Source organism: Mycteria americana, chromosome 1 (assembly GCF_035582795.1).
Source record: "Mycteria americana isolate JAX WOST 10 ecotype Jacksonville Zoo and Gardens chromosome 1, USCA_MyAme_1.0, whole genome shotgun sequence".
NCBI classification, from domain to species: domain Eukaryota; kingdom Metazoa; phylum Chordata; class Aves; order Ciconiiformes; family Ciconiidae; genus Mycteria; species Mycteria americana.
The window spans coordinates 79,377,472-79,395,544 of NC_134365.1; the positions used below are offsets into that span (position 1 = coordinate 79,377,472).

Sequence of the window (18,073 nt, forward strand, 5' to 3'; positions counted from 1 at the left end):
TGGGTAACCAGCTCTAGGTGGCCCTGCTTCAGCAGGGGGATTGGACAAGATGATCTCCAGATATCCCTGCCAGATGAACCTCTGCTGTTCTGTGATTCTGTGTTAAAGGTGGGCAGAAAGTTTTAAAAAAAACACTTTCACATTTCAAGCCCACTGACTGGTAGTGATTAATCCCATGAATCCCACAGAACTGATTCCCTGTTCGTGAGCTGTCTGAGTTCATCTTGGATAGCCACCAGAATTAGAAGAAGCCATTCTGAGTTTGTCTTCTAGGGAGAAATTATGGTGCAACCCTTTCTTGAAAGATGAAATCAAGTCTTGCTTATTTTCTACCACTGCAAAATTGAAGTCTACACTCATCACGTAGCTCTGTTGACTTAGAAAAAATATTAGTCCTCTTTCATTTCACATTCAAGGCTTGATTTCTCTTCTGTTAAAATCAGAAGCGGTGAGGAGTACCATGAGTACTCTAGTCTGACACTTGTCCTGGTTTCGGCTGGGATAGAGTTAATTTTCTTCCTAGTAGCTGGTGTAGTGCTGTGTTTTGGATTTTAGTATGAGAGTAATATTGATAACACACTGATGTTTTAGTTGTTGCTAAGTAATGTTTACACTAGTCAAGGACTTTTCAGCTTCCCATGTTCTGCCAGGTGCACAGGAAACTGGGAGGGAGCACAGCCAGGATAGTTGATCCAAACTGGCCCAAGGGCTATTCCATACCATGTGACATCATGCTCAGTATATAAACTGGCGGACTTGGTCGGGGGGTAGCGATCGCTGCTTGGGGACTGGCTGGGCGTCAGTTGGCAGGTGGTGAGCGGTTGTATCACTGGTTTTTTTCCTGTGTTTTGTTCCTTTCTTGCTCTCTTGTTGTTTTCCTTCTCATTACAATTTTTGTTGTTGTTGTTGTTCCAATTATTAAACTGTTCTTATCTCAACCCATGAGTTTTCTTACTTTTGCTCTTCTGATTCTCTCCCCCATCCCACCAGGAGGGGAGAGTGAGTGAGCGGCTGTGTGGTACTTAATTGCCGACTGGGGCTAAACCACGACACATTTAAGCATGAGGTCCAATTCTTAGTTCAACTCTTAGGTTCTTAGTCCAACTCTCCAATTACTCACAGTGTTTGCATGGAGGAGTCCCAGTATGTTTAGCACCTACTGGAGGCCCAACCTTTCCTTCAGACAGTCTCAACAGTTGTGTTCATATGTTCACGTAAATACCAAGGGAACAGCTGATGTTTTGTTTTTAAAGTATATTGTAGACCTAGCTATGGGAATGCATATATAATGCATTATTAAACAAATAAATAATTATTTGCTCATGAAATTAAGGGACATTCATAAGATAATCAGATGCAAAAGTACCTTGCCTCCCAGGTCCTCCTCTCTAGCCCTTTCTCAATTTCATTTAGCTCAGATTACTTAGGAAGTCAGTGTGTGACTGTCTGGGTGGAATGTATTTCTCAAGCCTGTAAATATATTATTTCACTGTAATGAATATGAAACGCAAGTTCATCATTCAGTATGCAATGTACATATCACAAGTGTTACCCAGGGATGAATAGGTTTTATTCAGCAGATAGAGCTCTGAATGGATACTGCTTTTGATATGCCTGCAAGTCCAAGCAGTGTTAAGCTGTGAGCATTTAAGCTGGGGAAAGCTGTTATTGTCTTGCTTAATGAAACCTCTTCTGGTAACACCTTTATCACTGTTGATGACATCTTTCAGAAAATTTGAACTGAAAGTTGGTGAGTTCTCCCTAGATTTTTGTCATTGCTAACTATTAAGGCTACCTTTTTGCTTAATGTTGGACAAGCTCTTTTATAACCATGTTGGTAGAGTGGTCACAGTATCATCAGCAAAATCTAAATCAAGCTTACTGTTGTTAAGCTATCTGGTGCTATATAAAACAAATGTTAAATACTTTCTCATATAATCACCCATTCTCATAATGAAACAAGCAATTCCATAAAGGTGAAACAAGAGAAGACATTTTCATTTGACACTGAGTTCTATGTTAAACTGTTCACTGAAGCTATGTTTACTTAAAATATAAAGCTAAGCCTTGCTATAAAAGTTTTGATGTCTCTTATTTTCATTGGATATCATAACATTTCAAGATGTTCCAGAATGACATTGATGCTGAAGCCTGTCAAAAGCTTTCTTAAAATGTGTGAAGTTTGTGAGTAGCTTTTGCTATTCAATTATCTCTTTGATGACTATTCTTAGGGTAAAAATCTGGTGGGCACATGGTTTTCTGGAAAGAAATATGTCTTGCTCTTTCTTTACTTTTGCCGTAGTTCTTTAATTTTGTTTAAGTCAGTACTGTCTTTGTCTGTGGAACACTGAAGGGACCCTAAAGCCTGCATAGCTGTTGCATACGCTGAGGTCATCTTTAGCATTTTGAATGAAATGCTGTTTTCACATTGATGTAAAAGCTTCTCCTGATCTCATATGTTTTTTTAACAGTTTGGTGATTTTACTCATAACCTTACCAATTCCAGGGTTTTGTGACTGGTTTCTTTTAAAGCTTCTACCTGAAACTGCATTGGTTTTACATTTTATAAAGCTTTTTCACAGCTTTGTTTGTGATGTGAAATGATTTGGGGTTTGGCTCTGACTGTTTAATCTTTGTCTACATCATTGGTTTTCTGTGCTGCTTGCCAATGTTCCACCTCTTAAGTATGATTTGTCCATAGGCTTAGGTTTTTTCTGTTTTTAAAATTATCCTCTGTTTATTTGTAACAGGTCTTCCAGTTGATATAAACTTGCCAGTCAGAACTCTGCTTTCCTTAATTAAGTGATTTACATTGTTGCATTTCAGACGCTTTTTCAGCTTTTATGATAATGTTGATTCACATATTTGTTCCTTCCTCCTAGTACTGCTTTCTCCCAATGTATGTTATACAGGGTTTTTTTGCCGCTTCTTTTTCTGGAGGTATTTTTGAGACATGGATGCTAGCTTCAGCTTGCAGCTCTTCTTTCACACAGCTTTATGTGTCTTTATTCATCAAACTTCAGATTTGCTTGTCTAGAAAACAACTGCAATTGTTAAGGCTTCCTCAGTATTGCACAGCAAAGATGCCATGCCGATTTCTTGTACTGGTCTAACCATCTCAAAACCTATCTCATTCTTTGGTTCAATTTTATATTCCTTTTTTTACGCTTCTATGTTAACTTTTTGCCCTCCATAAAATGTTAGAGCTTTGAGGATTTATATATATTTTTTTAATGTCATCTCAAATTTTACCAGACATGAACTACTTCTGCTTTCCATGTCAGCATCTGTGTATGCTCAGACATTCCTGAAGAGTTTCTGCAATTAGCCTTTTCAGGGAAGTTCTCTGGATTAATTACAGTCTTTTGTTTTCAGGGGGTTGATTTTAACAAGAATCAGTTCACCTTCACAAATGTTTGCACAGTCACAAGAGATGACAGGCGTGCAGTGACAGGAGCAGATAGCATGTAGGGTGGGAAGACCTCTATAAGCTACACCACTGGTTTATGCCACCTTGAACTGTTAGTAGAGCTGCAGTGTGAGGAGATGATCCTCTCAGTAGTGCTGTCAGTCAGGATCTGAAGACAACTCTACCACTGAGCATTTACCTCAGCTGCACCCTCTGAGCGCTCACCACTGCACAATTCGTCTTGCATGTGTCATGGCCGGTGTTTCATTCGGGTCTAATCAGCTGTTAGCTGGTTTCTGGATCAGAAACACTTCTCTGTTCTGAAAGTCATAACTAATGCTAGTCCTACTGAGTTTTGCTTTCCTTAAAATTTACAACTTTATCATTAGCTGCGAATGACTTTTATCAGCTCCAGAACACTGATGTCAGCTTCCTCCAACAGTCTTGAAATGACATTTGCACATTTTTTGCCACCTCATAACTTTCACTGTTGCACCCAGTTTTCTAAATGCCTCAAATCTACTTTGCTTTGTCTTTAAAATGAAGGATTCTCAACACTGCAGTTACCTATTAGCTTTTGCAGACTTATCAAGAGAAACCCCATTATTTTAGCAGGCTTCTTGCCAGAATGGCTATCTTACTGGGTTCCTGCATCTTAGTTTGTTTCTCTGGGATAGTCTGTGAGCTTATGATTGAGCTTATGACCTTGACAACCACAGCATTTGTGGTCCCTAGTTTCAAATTATCCAGTTTGTGTGACTGACCAAGCTAAATGTCGTGCTATCACAGAAACAGGTAAGCATTTTCACCCTGATAGCACATACTCCAAAGAAGGAATAGTATGTCTTGAGCAGAATGACTCCTCTGTTAGAAGGAAATGGGAAGGTTACAGCACTTTTCTAGCACTCTGTCCCATCTGTTTGGAGTAAAGGAACAAAATTTAAATTCTTATAATTTCCTTTTTTTAATTAGCAGAGACAGTTTGGGGAAACTTAAAAAAACACTTGTTAGGCTTAACAAGTCAGACCCAGATCTGCTGAGAAGTACTGGAAGTATTAAACATATTTGTGTAGGTTAGCCCACCTCCAGCTATGTCCCACTTTCTCTTCCCAGAGTCAGTGATATACTCTACAGCTTCTAACTTCCAACACGATACAAACTTTTCCACATTTTCTTTCTAGAAAATGTATATATTTAATTCATACAGTAAGCTCAGGCAAATTCCTTATCAAATATGAAAACTAGAACTGCTCATAAAAATAGCTTGGGAAGTCTTTTGGAGAAAAATTACTTTCCATCAGCTCTGAACACAGACAATCTAAGAAGCTCTGTAACTTGTCAACAAAAAAAGTACCTTATCTTAAACAAAAAATACACCAAATAAATACTTTTCCATGAAAACCAATTTTGACAGGATATGTTCAGCAGCCTTTGTGTAGGCAAGTGACTCTCTTGTTAAGACTCCCACCTCCTGCCCCCTGCCTCATCTGCTGCCTGCTCGCATGGGAGCCTGCTACTACCCTGTTTGGAGCACAGAATGCAAAGAGAAGGCAGTAGAGGACAAGAGAGCAGAGCAGGACTCTTCCTCCTTAGGAGAGGTCTTACTTTACCTTAACAATTGTATTGCTTCAAAAAGTAGAAAGGAGGCAGTGAGGCTTAGTTTAGAAGGCCATATAATGCCCTCCTGTCCCTCCTTCTGGCATTAAAGAGGCTGATCTCACACACAAAATGCAGAAACACAGTAGAAGCAGTTAGTCTGGAGTTACAGTACACTGAAAAACTTCAAGAAAGGGTTGTTTATGGGAGCTGTTGAAACTGAGGTACTCTGATTTCCACAGTGAACCTTTATATGCTGCATAAAACAATAAGCTGCTTTATAGTTTTATAACTGCTTGAGATGAGAATATCCCCAAAGAGCAACCTGCTCACGGGCCTCTTCCCTCAGGCCTTTGCAGAGGAATTTGTTGACAAATAGCTATGGACAAAGTCATAAGCAAGAATCTGCTCCAGAAAACACTGACCAGGAAAAGGTATGTAATGGTAGTATGAGTGGCTGAAACTTGCTTACAAACCAAACTCAGTCATTACTCTTGACACTGCAGTGTATCAAGTAAGTGGAGAGGGCAGCCTCTGTGGCAGATGCACCTCCCTGCAATGACGACGCATTTCATCAGCCACTTCAGGGATTAGAGGACAAGAACAGTTTGGCAAGGCACGTACACAGAATAATTACCAAATGCTGACTCAGGCATGAAAACAAGGCAAAAAAACCCTCCCTGAATTCTTTGGGAGGAGCTGACAAAAATATCATAACGGCTGTTTTGAGCAACAGTTCAGTCATCCAGCTGTGCCAGAAATACGTGTCTCCATAACAAGATGTGAAAGGGCTGGGATGTTCCATTACTGAGATTCCAATTAGATAAAATGGGGATAAAATTGGTTAATACTTAAGCTGATTCAATCAGCTGTCTTTAAATTTAAAAGCCAGAATGGTAATCATTTCAAGCATGTTCTCAGCTACGCGATCATGACAGCCTGAGGATGAGCCAATTCAGAAGATGCATCCAGTGAAGCTTATCAAGAGCTGGTTGACACATAATTTGATTTCTATTTTGGCTTCTCTCTTTTGAGTCAATCATTTTTGTGTTGAGAATTTACAGTGATATACCCATCAAAGCACTGAGTAACTACCATTAACACACATAAAGATATATAAATCTCTTACATACCAGTAGCAAAAGCTTTTTATTTTCCTTTTGGTAGGGCACTAGAAATCTAGGCATGTGGCCTCTCTTCTAGTTTTTCTAGCTAGCTCACTGTAGTTATGAACATATATAGTTGTGTGGGTTTTAACCTCTTCTCCAAGTCACCCAGAAGATGAGCCAGCGCCCGTCTGGCAGCCAATTCACAGTATTAATATGACACAGTGCCTGAGCTCATCTGCCTGGTTCTCTGCAAAACCTCTCCTTAAACTCAGCATTGCATTAACAGAGACTTCTTTGGATATGTCATTTGTTGAACACAGGCAATATCCTTGTTCTGAACACAAACTAGAAATATTTCCCACTCTTTCCATTTGTGCGTGAGGCACTGGGAGCACCTCAGACAGTCAGCACACACACTAGGAATTGTGCACTCAGCTTTCACACCACTAGTCTCCTTAGTAATTTAGTCTGGCTTTAAAGGACCAGTCTGGAGAAAGTGGGAAAAAGCCCATTGAGAAAAATTACAAATAACCTGTCCATCAGAAGACTTTCTCTCTAAACCAACTGGTTAGTGATTGTTTTGTGTCTTTCACCTCCCAATTCAGTTGTTACTGTTGCATTGTGCAGTTTATAGCCATGAGAGAGGAAAAAGAGTAAAATTTGCAGGCTGACAGAACATTCTCTTCATATCTAAAATAATAGACAACCTCCTCTTCAAAATATCCTTTAGCTGCTTACTACAGATGGCTTGTACATTAAGAGAACGTGTATTGTGTTCTCATTAATATCTTTGACATCTTCCTGTGGTTAGCATCTGTGTTTACTTTTTGAACGAATTGATGTTTTATGGAAATATACTGAATCTTTTGAATGTGCCATTACCATTGAGAAATATTTCGTGTTTATTGGTATACAACCCAATTGAGTGTTGAGAAATGATCAAAGGTGCCATACGTTAGTTTATTGTTCAATTCCTCAACAACTGTTCTTCACTCATCCGAAATCACGGTATGCTGTGGCACATGTCTACCTGCCCTAGAAGCTGTTATAGCTATTTTAAGAAGTATATATGTCATTTTTTGGAAACATGCAAAGCACTAGCTATTATGTTTCCACTGATATTTTCATTTATGTATTCATTTATGTATTCATTCTGAGGTTTCAAATCCATGAGTAATATCCCTGTGGTATTGCACAATACTATCAAACCTAGATCAAGTACTTTTCATTCTACATTATCTGATTGTTCTCCAATGCATCTTCCTAAATTCTCTTTAAACTAGAAAGTGTCAGGTACAACATGGAAGATGAAGCTTCTCTCTGTCTGCCAGAGTACAACTCCCTAGAGCAAATGAGTTATCAAAAGCCATTTCCTGGTTTTTCATTTAATTACATTTGCTTTCTCTATTAAGGATAAAATGTCCCATTTTAAAGAGATATCCAGCGCAGTGCAGAGAATACTTTGCTGGAGGGCCTGCAGTCCTGAATCTGGTGTCTGACTCTTCTACTGACTTCCTTTGTCTGTTGGGAATTTTTTTCTTTCTTAGGTCTTACTGAGTAACTTAATCTTTTCCCACCTTTTCTCTGTGATCTCAGCTCAGACTGTATGTTAAAACAGACTCTTAATCTGCACGTACGTGATAATTAAAAATAGGTTCTCAGGAAGTGATGAGCAAAAAAGACCTTTGCATGCTTTACATGCGCTGAAAGACAGGAGAACGCAACCAGTTCTACACAACGTCACCATATCAAATCTGACTATTCTGTTCGTTCTTCACCCCCTCACATGATCCTGTGGCACACAGAAATAGATGATTTAATTTTATTTCACAAACCAACCAAGTTTGACCTGCATTAGTAAATTTTGCTTGTCCTTTGGAAAATCTGGACACCGTATTCACTTCTGTTAGTTCCTTCTGTGTTTTGCTATTAAAAGATTTCTCCATGGCAGAAATCAGACTGCTACTCTTCAGACTTCTATTACAAAGTCCTTTCACATTTCCCTGAAACACTCCTGATCATTTTAATAGGCCAAATTACAGTAAAATGTATGACTTGTCCTAACCCACATGCTTCACATTATTGTGTGTCTTCTGGGAGCAACAGCTTGGGAAGTGTCAGAGCTGAGTAAGATACATGTGAAAACAAAGGGGTAAAAATAAAACAGGACAGGAAGAAAACTAGAAAAAAATAAAATACTTGGGTTTTTTAATCAGAAAAAAATAAAAGGCAAAGTAATATAGCAATGACTACAAACTCATTCTTTTCAATATCCTTTCCCTTATAACCACAACTCATCCATATTATGCACAATTTTAAGATGTAAAAGTTGGCAATATAGAAATATCAGCTAAAGTACCAGTCAAAAACTACAACTGGTTAGGCTGCATAAGATGAATACATGTGAAGCTGTTACGATGTGCAAAGCACCCATATCCAAAACTAAATATCCAGGAGCAACTGAGCTGCACCCAGCTATTTGCAAAAACAAGATAGCCATTACAAATTTCCTCTTGTATTGCCAGTTGTGGAAATGGTTTGAGATACTGATGGAGGCAGGATGGACTACTACAGGAAGCTATAGAGAAAGCATTCAAAATTACTTTGAATCTGAATCTGAATGATCAAGTAGTTTTTCTCAAACAGTGTCACCTCTAATCATTCCTATGGGAAATAATTTCCCCAGATGATGCCTTCTTAATTCAAAATAAAAAATCAAAGCTATTGAAGATCTCTACTTGTTGAAATGTGGTCAGTAAAACTAGGACACTATTACTTCACTTCTCTCCAGCCTGATGAACATTGCTGAGGTTATGAGCAAGATTCTTCTATCCCTGTTAATCCTGGGCCATGCTTTACGTATTTTCTAGATTAAAAATCAATACACTTTCCCTTCCTCAGTATTGTTCAGCAGAGGGATTCTTTTGATTGACCTCTTTCCTTCTGTTCTTGGTCTGCCCAAAGGCATGCTCGTCACAGTAGATACTTTGGCTTCACTTCCTTTGTGTCTCACGTAGTTATCTGTCTTCTCTGGACAAAGCTGATGGGCAATCTTGACACTTACTAAGAATTCATTATATACATTAACAAATGTTTTCCTGGGGTACTTGCCTTCAAAAGGCATTCTGAGATTTTACAGAACATTGGTGGATTTCCAGGTTTCACAGTCAAAGATAAAGGGTGAAATAACGTTTGAGCTGAAGATTTATAATTCAGTTTTTCCTTTGCAGACTCTGTAGTCTTTTTGAAGTTGATGACAGCACCCCTTGCTTTGCCTGTTTGTAAAATGATTTATTTCCTTCCTCACTAGCTTTAAGGCAAGCTAGTTTACTACCCAATTCAAGGGAAAAGATGTTACTGTGCACGTGCACTAAGAATATGACCAAGCTTATGGTGGATTTAATTCACTCCTAGTTTACCATTAACTATGTAATCTAGACCAACACTGTCTGGAATCTCAGCTCCCAGATTCCCTTCCACCAGTCCCAGATGTCTTCCCCAGTGGGTAAGGCAGCCCAGGAAACTTTAATTTTCAGCCTGCTTAATTCTATCCAATGCCACACAGGAAGGATATGTGAATCTTGCTATATGCCCATAGTCACATTCACACTCCAGATTGTGCAACACTTATGAAAGATGGCCGTAAACTCATTTGTTGAACAGTGCTTGTTGGCAGTAAAGACGTTTATACCTCTCTTGCGGAAGAAGCTCAGAATTACATTGTTAATCTAAGACATCACAGGAATTAAGTTGGAGGAATATTATGTCCAGTTCAGCTACTGTCTCATTCTGTTCCACAGTCAGGGGAAACGTGCTTTCCATGACTGCTTTACATGGAGCATGTCATTGAGCACCTTGCAGGCAGCAATCTTGATTAATTAATATCAATTCAGAAGGGAAAAGCAATAAAATAACTAGGTGACAAGAAAACATTTCTGTATTTATAGCTGCACTAAAAGCTTTTGCAAGGGGTTTATGTAGCGCAAATAGTAATAACCATGAAGACACAGTTCATATCTCAATGTTTAGAATAACTGGTGATTCCTTTCAGGAGTTCATTTTATCTTGAAGGACAAACAGAAACACCAGTTCTCTTTTGTTACTGTTGTACCTGTCGTTTGCAGAAATGGAGTGAAAGGAGAGAGGTGAGGCTCAGGGCTTGGAAAGAGAGGGAAAAAAAAGATGCAATGTTAGCTGGCATGAGAGAAGACAACAGGCTGTGCACTTGAAATGAACAATCTGAAAGGCAGAGGAGTATTTAAGATGTTGATAGTTAGGCATGACAGTTTGACAGCCTCTGCTAAAAACCTTTTTCTCCATACGTCTTAGAACTCCTGTTTCTCCTTCTCCTTGCCAGAGATGGAGAAATGGATACTGAGGTCCCTTGGGCCTGACCCTCTGTTTTTTGTGAGGAAGGGTGAAATATGAGCATAACTGGAGCACCCGCAGACTCCTCCTCAAGCCTGTTCTTATCAGCGTAAGTCCAAGGAGCCAAAGGGTTTCTCATCTTGGCTGTAGAAGAACAGTTTGGTTGACTGGCCCGGTACAGAATATGGACTACAGCTTCATATAGTTAGATACAGATGCATTTTAAGCTTTTCTAAAGTCCCGGGGATTTAGATCTGAGTGTTTTGTTTTGCAATTAGTATGTGATAGTACTGAATCTGAAAAAGAGTTCTGGGGATGTTCTGGCAAAAAAAATAGGAGTCCCCATGGTTGCACACCTGCGTGTCTGTTGGAGTGCAATTCACTAGAGGGAGCCATTGCCATTTCATTTCGGTTAGCAGCTCCTTCAAAACCAACCAGAGGAGAGAAGTTTCTAGTACAGAATATTCTGTCTTCTGATGTCCTCTCACGAATTTTCTTCCGTACACATAGACTTCCCCTGCTTTTGAAGGAAAGATAGGATAAAAGGCAGAAAGCTTTTCTGAGAGGCTGGCAGTCAGCTGTAAACTGGATACAAGAGTAACAGCTAGGCCCTTCTGTACTTAGGTTGTTCACCTCACTCCCACTTGAGACTTCGACTCTTTTACTCTCTTCCCATCTAATTTAAGTCCATTTTTACATGTAATGCATTCAAGATGCAGAGTATTCCCTTTCTTCCTATAAAGATACATTACAACCTTATCTAGAAGAACTGTCCTACAATCAAAGGCGGTATCTCTTGAAAACTGAGATTAATAGTAATTTATTTTGTTAGGCAATATCTAAACCTCCAAAAATTCTTAATTAGTGGAAAATAAAAATTACTGTAACTAAAGGCCAACTACTGCCTACCTCAGAAGTAAATCAGTTACAGTAATGGATGTGAAATAAATCCCCTAAGTAAAACCAGAATCGGATCCTGTATTATGAGAGAATAAATTCTGAACATTGAAGTTTAAAGTTTGAAGAATAATATTGATACTAGTATAAATTCTACTTTTGTAACTCTTCCAACACAGGGAAATGGCTGGAAAAGAGATGACGCTGGTTTAGATGCTACTGTTCTCAGGAAATCTGAAAATCATTCTTGTTCAGAATGTGCAATTTAAACCTAGAAGGAAGCACTAAATGATTCAGTCTCACACCTGCATGCCACAGAACATGGCTTTTGAACCACTGCTGCATTATCCATGTAACTTCTGCTTTCTACCCTACAGTTATCCAATAATGATTTGAATTCACCAGTGATTCATTAGTGCATCATTTGTCATGGCTTGTTCAATTAGTTCATGTTTATGTTTAAAAAGTTACTCTCAGTTTTTTATGGACAAGGCTTTGCCAGGCTTTGTGTTTGCCAGGCTTCATTTTCCTTCCTTGCTTCTTCCTGTCTTTCTCTTAGATGAAAGTAAGAGATTAGAGTAGGTGGTCTTTTCTTCCTGCAGAGGCTCTCATGTGCTGTAACCATGTTCTCTCTTCATGCATTATTTTTGGACAAATGGAAATCTTTATAATAAGAAATTTATGGAATTTTATGCAGACATCATTGCTTCCAGTGATCTTCATCATGTTGTCTTAATGTTTTAGTAAAAATACCTCCCGATTTCCACTCTCAAAGAATGACGAGTCATTTTTATCTCAGCATCCCAATGGCAGTTTTCTCTCTGGGGTCAGTTCATTCCTCCCTGTGATCTTTCAGTCCTTCTCAGAATGACTGATTTGAAGCTTTGTGTTCCCCTATCCATAGATGAGGTTTACATTCCTTGTTCAGATGTGTAATATTTGCATCTGGCTATGCATTTTACTAGGCTCTCAAGGTCAGTTTGTGCATTGCTTTATCTCTATCATTATACACCTTTTTGCCAATTTTAGTGTCACCTGCAACTTTATCAGCAGTGTCCATTCCCTGTCATAAATTACAATTTTCTGCTACTTTCCTTTACGCTACTGTCAGCAGTACTTAGGTGGCATGGGGGAAGAAATTCTTATGTGCAAATGAAATTATAGAACTATTATATACTTCTTGATAATAACTACCTACACATAACTGGAATGCTCCAATATATAGGATGTCCTTGGTCTGCATCAAAGATACCTAAGTTCTTACCTTACAGACCATTTTTGAAGCTGAATGTCTTCCAGGATGTTTTTATACATAACAGTGACACGACCATACATAAGTATTGAGTTTGGAAATCTTTAGCTGTAAAATGCCTTGGAACTGCAAAGTTCAAAAACACCTGTTAATTTTCTGACCTCAGCTAATAAATTCCCTTGATCTTAGATGCTATTCCAGAGACACAATTCTCCTAGAATAAATGTGTGGTTTCTTTGAGGAGAATGATCTTTTAATTGTACTGGCTTTTCTAATCAGCAGGTCTTTTGTAATTTATAAATGAAGCACCTCTGCAGCCAAACCTTTCCCCTGCAAAGAAACAGTAAAATAAATGTTTGACATTTCCAAGGGGTGATTATTTTTGCTTCTGAGATTTTCAAGTGTTTCACTCCCATAATTTATTGCTTCGTTTAGTATTAAATTGAACAAGGGATGTTTGTTTGAGGCATTACCTTGTTGAGATCTTTCTTTTGTTGATCAAATTACTAATGTGTAAGACGCGATGTCTCTCAAAGAATCTCTTAGGTGCTGATGTAAATCAATAAGGTTGTTATTCACAACAGCAATGTTGTCTAACTATGATGAGTCTACTCACTCTTATTTTACTAAGGAGCAGAAATGCACAGTTTTTACTTACTCTGTATTCCATATTGCCCTTGAGAACTTCAAAGCATAAGGAAAATAGCAGAATAAATGAGGGAAGGCCAGCCAGATGGCAACAAAGGCACAGAGAAATCAACCAAGCTTTGTTTTAGTGCAGAGGGGTGAATGTTATATATCAGATACTATGATACTCTCTATCTGTTGACAAGTTCTGTGATGCCTGTTTCATGTTGCCACATTTTTTAATAATAAAAGCAGACTCACAATGCAAAGCATAAAGACCAGGGGCATCCTCAGGATAAGAGCAGTTGAGGCACATGACAATTAAGTGACTTGCCAAAGTCACACAAAAAGCTAGAAGAGATTCAGGAACTGGAGATCCCAAGGCCCAGTTTAGCATCTTGGCCAGAAGTTCTCCTTGTATCACACCCCTTTCCTGATGTTTCAGGGCCATGGCAGGGGGCAGAATTAGGACCAATCAGGGAGTTTCATTACTCCTGCCAAAACGTATGACAGTGACTGAAGGAGATATTTACTTCCCAAACATGACATGGAGAAGGTGTCTTGCTTATAGTAAGGGAGAGTGGGAGGGAGGTAGCATGAAGACCAAGATTTGCAAGGACAGGAGTCATAAAAGCGGAGAGGGAGAAGAAAGAAGCCAAAATGAGAAAGTGGCAGGAGCTGATGAGGAGGAAGCTTGTTGTTGCAGTGGGAGAATAAGAAGCAACAGTATATCCTACTGTAATGGTGAGGTACCAGGCAACCAGTGTGCACTTAGAGGATCATGAGTAAAAATTTATGAGTGTAGGAGTTTATGAGAGCTTTCCTGAGTTTGCCTGCATCTGGCCATATAGCAGAATATCAGACCTGAAAATGTGCTAGAAAAAGCTCTCTCCACTCCTTCCCAGCAATGGTTACATTTTGTGGGCTTCCCCTCTACTTTATTTTTGCCTCAGAAAACAAAATAAACAAAAATCTCAAATGGGGAAAACAAAGCAAACAACAAAAAACCAAAACCCCCTAAATGCAGAGCAGGCATGAAATCACATTTGAATTCACTAGGTGGCAACAGGGAGTAAGAAATCGGCACTGGAGTCTTCAAGGAGAACATCTGGTTGGACCTTCACAGCCCCCCCCGCCCCTTCATCCCCACCAAACAAACTCAAGCTCTGGTTGATCAAATGACCACCTTCTAAACACTAAATAAAATACACTCCCTGCAGATGTATAAATATTGTCTCAGTTGGCCAGTGCTCATGCTGACTGACTATCACCGCATTTATCTGGTTTCACTCACAGCCACCTTTGTGTGGCTTTGATGTGGCATTGAGGCTACCAGCTTTGACGTAAGCCTTGGATCTATAACTCTCTTTGCCTCCTGAAAGCAGAGCAATTACTTTCCAATCAAGCAGCTTAGGAGTGGGGAGGAAAAAAATCATTCATTTTCTTGAAGTATAAATCAATTACATGTGTTGAAATGTTCCCACTTTACTGAATATGGGTTTCCAAGGGAGACATGGGCTTTCTCTTCCCTTGTTCTCCTAGAGTAATGGCAGCTTTAAGTCAGTAAACAAAGTGGCACACAATTAAAACGTATATTTTTCTTTCAGTTAAAATATACAGGTTTTTCTTCTGCTATGTAAACCTCTAAAGTGAGCCATTTATAAAAAGAAGTAATACCAGCATGACATCTTTCAAACTTAATGCTCTTTCATTTCCTTGTAAATGGAGGCAACTCTACTGAAGTGTCAAACCCCTGAGGGCACCAAATAGGCCTAAATGTTCCTGACCAGCCTCACGTGGGGCCTCCACCACACCCCTGCCCATGGGCCCAGGGGTCTATTTAAGCCCAGTGTTGTGCTATGGCCCCTGCCTGAGATGTGTGTTGGTCTTTAGCTCAGCTGTAGCTGTGTCCTTGCCTGACCATGGACCCTGTTGATCTGGACCTGTGGGCTGACTTTCTGGCTTGATGTTATGCGTGTCTTTTCACCATGGATCTGCCTGGTGGTTACTGGGATCTGTCTGGTGATCATCACTGGTGATCATCACTGGACCTGATCCTGACTTGTGGATTGCTTTCCTGTCTTGAAGATGGACCTGCTTCATTACCACAACCTTGCCTGATGGCTTGGACCCTGTCCACTTCCCCTGCACCAGCAGGCCTGTCCTGCTTGCCTGGGGCTATGTGATGGGCCCTGCCCCATGAGGACCCTGCCCTGCTGGCTGTGGCATCCCCCGGGCTCCTGGCCCAAGGGAGCAGAGGGTCTGTGCTGTGCCCCCTGATGTGAAGTCTGGAGTCAGAGACAGTGCAAAGTTTGCCACTGTGAAAGCAAGTGAGAATAGAAAAGGTAGTTTGGTGTGGGAGTACCCACAACCTCTATGCATGCTGCAACTCATCCTGCCCCTATTGAGCAGGCAGAGATGAGGGGCAGGAGTCCCTTTGAAATCTGCTGCTGATGGCAGTCTGCTCCAAACATCAGCTCTCTCATGGACCTTGCAGCCTTCTCTCCAGCTGTCCCAGTTATGCGGATTCAAACCAGGAAAGGGTGCCACCTTTCCAGTGAAGGGCTTGGGAACCTCTGGCCTCAGTGCCAAACTTGGCACACGGCTGACTTTTGGCCACAACGTGGCCACTGCAGGCCTAGGACCAGGTACCTGCAATATCTCGAAAGAGGTACCAGTGCAAGTTAGTGGCTGTGAGCTCCTGTTTCCCCTGGAGTTTCCAACTCTGCTGAAGTTACTGCCTGCTACGGAGGCAAGCTGTCACCTCTCATCTGAACAGCTTGGGAGCATCTCAAAGCCCCTCTGGGCTTCTAGCAGCATGCCAGCCACTCATCCGAGGCAGAAAGACATACCCTGGCATGTCACCCTCTCTCCAAGCTGTCAGCCTACTCAACGCACGACTGATGAAGGATGGAAAAGAGACGTATTCAGTTCCTGTGCCATCCCCCTCCTTCCTGTTCAGTCCTCCCATATATCTATCAACTTACTCTGCTCCAGCTCTACAGCTGTAAAATGGGAACAGAACTTCTCAGCCTCAGACAGCTGGAATACAAACCCACCCCTGGCTCTGGGACTTCAGGCAATACCATCTGTGGACTGTGTAGTTGGGTACATCAGCATCTGGGTTCTTATGGTGAGTGATACTGGAAACTGTGTACCAAAATGTCTTTTTCAGATATAGATCTGTACGCAATGTTTATTTAGCCAACCATTCCTAACCCTGCTGTAAAATGTCAGCTTCCTTTATCATGGACTCAGCAATGGCATTGCAATTTAAAAGTGCAAATACATTACAGGTAGGTGTCTCATGCTAGATTAAATCTAAGCCAGAGACAAATGGGTTCATTCTTGGGCAGTAACAGTGCTCTTTATCTATATTTCTTCTTTATCTTCACTAGATACATTTTTAGTCCTCCCTTTCTAGAATTGCTAGTGCTGTTAATGTCATGGACATCCTACTCACAAAGTGCTTATAATGTCAGTAAACATTTTATTGGTTTCACTCTCAGCTCTCTGACCTGGGGAGTGAGTATGTGCTGCGTTTCTCGCTTCCCTTCAATCATGAGTAAGTATAATGACTTATTTTTCTTTCCTGTAGGGTATCTTGAAAGATATTCACATAGTCCCAATCAATCGGCCATGGAAAGACTACACATTGACTTCAGTCAGCATAAATCATATAATACAAAATGCTGCACAGATACAACAGTAGTTACAGCAGAATATCAATTAGTAATATAGTATTATATCAGGCTTTACACTTAGAGACAGAACTGTAAGACACTTAAGTGCAGTGATCAGGCAATGCTGAAACAGCCCTGGTTGTTAGGGTCTTCTGATTTATGTTTTTTAGTGCTCCACTTCCTAGTTCATAACCATATATTCATTATCTGAAGACAATTCCCCTCCCAAGTTTTTGCTCCACATCTCTTAAATGTGTTATGTCTGAAACTCTGTAAGGAACACTAAGAAACCTGAAGGGCTTTGTTTCCACAAGTGCAACTTTAACAAGCAGACCGTTCATTAGCTGTGACCACATAGTCACTGTGTAAGGCTGTAAGTATGCACCTGCAGACCGAAAGGACACCACCAATGGAAAAATGGCAATTTAGAAACACCTGAATCCTGGCACCATAATTAATCTCCTTCTCTGTTGTTTGTTTTTTTATCTTGGCAATAACAGCAATTGCAAGTACTACCTTCTAAGCTAGATCACTGCAGGGTTTATTCAGAAGCACAGGAGAGATGGGTCCTCAGGAAGACAGAGATTAATAAGGCCAGGCCTGAGATCAGGGATTGGATCAATAAAATAGATCTCTTGTGCACAAATAGGACACTATGAACCATGCGTGTTTCTCTCTGTGCATGGTGCAAAGCCATTCTGTGCTAATCTGAGTAACTCATAAGCTTGAGCTGGAGTGAAAGCACTTCTGGATGGAGAAAAGGAGAAAATACCTTGTCTTCCTGTGGGGCATAATGGAGTTGGACTGCATGAAAGGAAAGGCATGCTGCCTGCACAGTTCCTCTACAGACACAGACTATACTACCAGGGGGAAGAAGGAGCATGGGTCAAACTGTTCAGAAATCAGTATATAAAGCAAACTATAAATCTGAGGGGTCATTTGCCTCAGGATAACCAAGGGATCAAGCCCAGCCAGCATGGGTTCAGGAAAGGCAGGTCCTGCTTGACCAACCTGATCTCCTTTTATGACAAGGTGACCCACCTAGTGGATGAGGGAAAGGCTGCGGATGTTATCTAGACTTCAGTAAAGCCTTTGACACTGTTTCCCACAGCATTCTCCCGGAGCAACTGGC

At 40.4% G+C, this 18,073-nt stretch overlaps 1 protein-coding gene across 1 annotated transcript in view; it reads left to right on the top strand.

The window, feature by feature from the left end:
- Window positions 1-6,606: 6,606 nt before the first annotated feature.
- UPK3A (uroplakin 3A) overlaps window positions 6,607-18,073 on the top strand; it is a 34,510-nt gene continuing 23,043 nt past the window's right edge. Inside the window, exon 1 of the mRNA XM_075491738.1 lies at window positions 6,607-6,681. The gene's annotated coding sequence lies outside the window, so the exon portion shown is untranslated. The remainder of the gene's footprint in view (window positions 6,682-18,073) is intronic.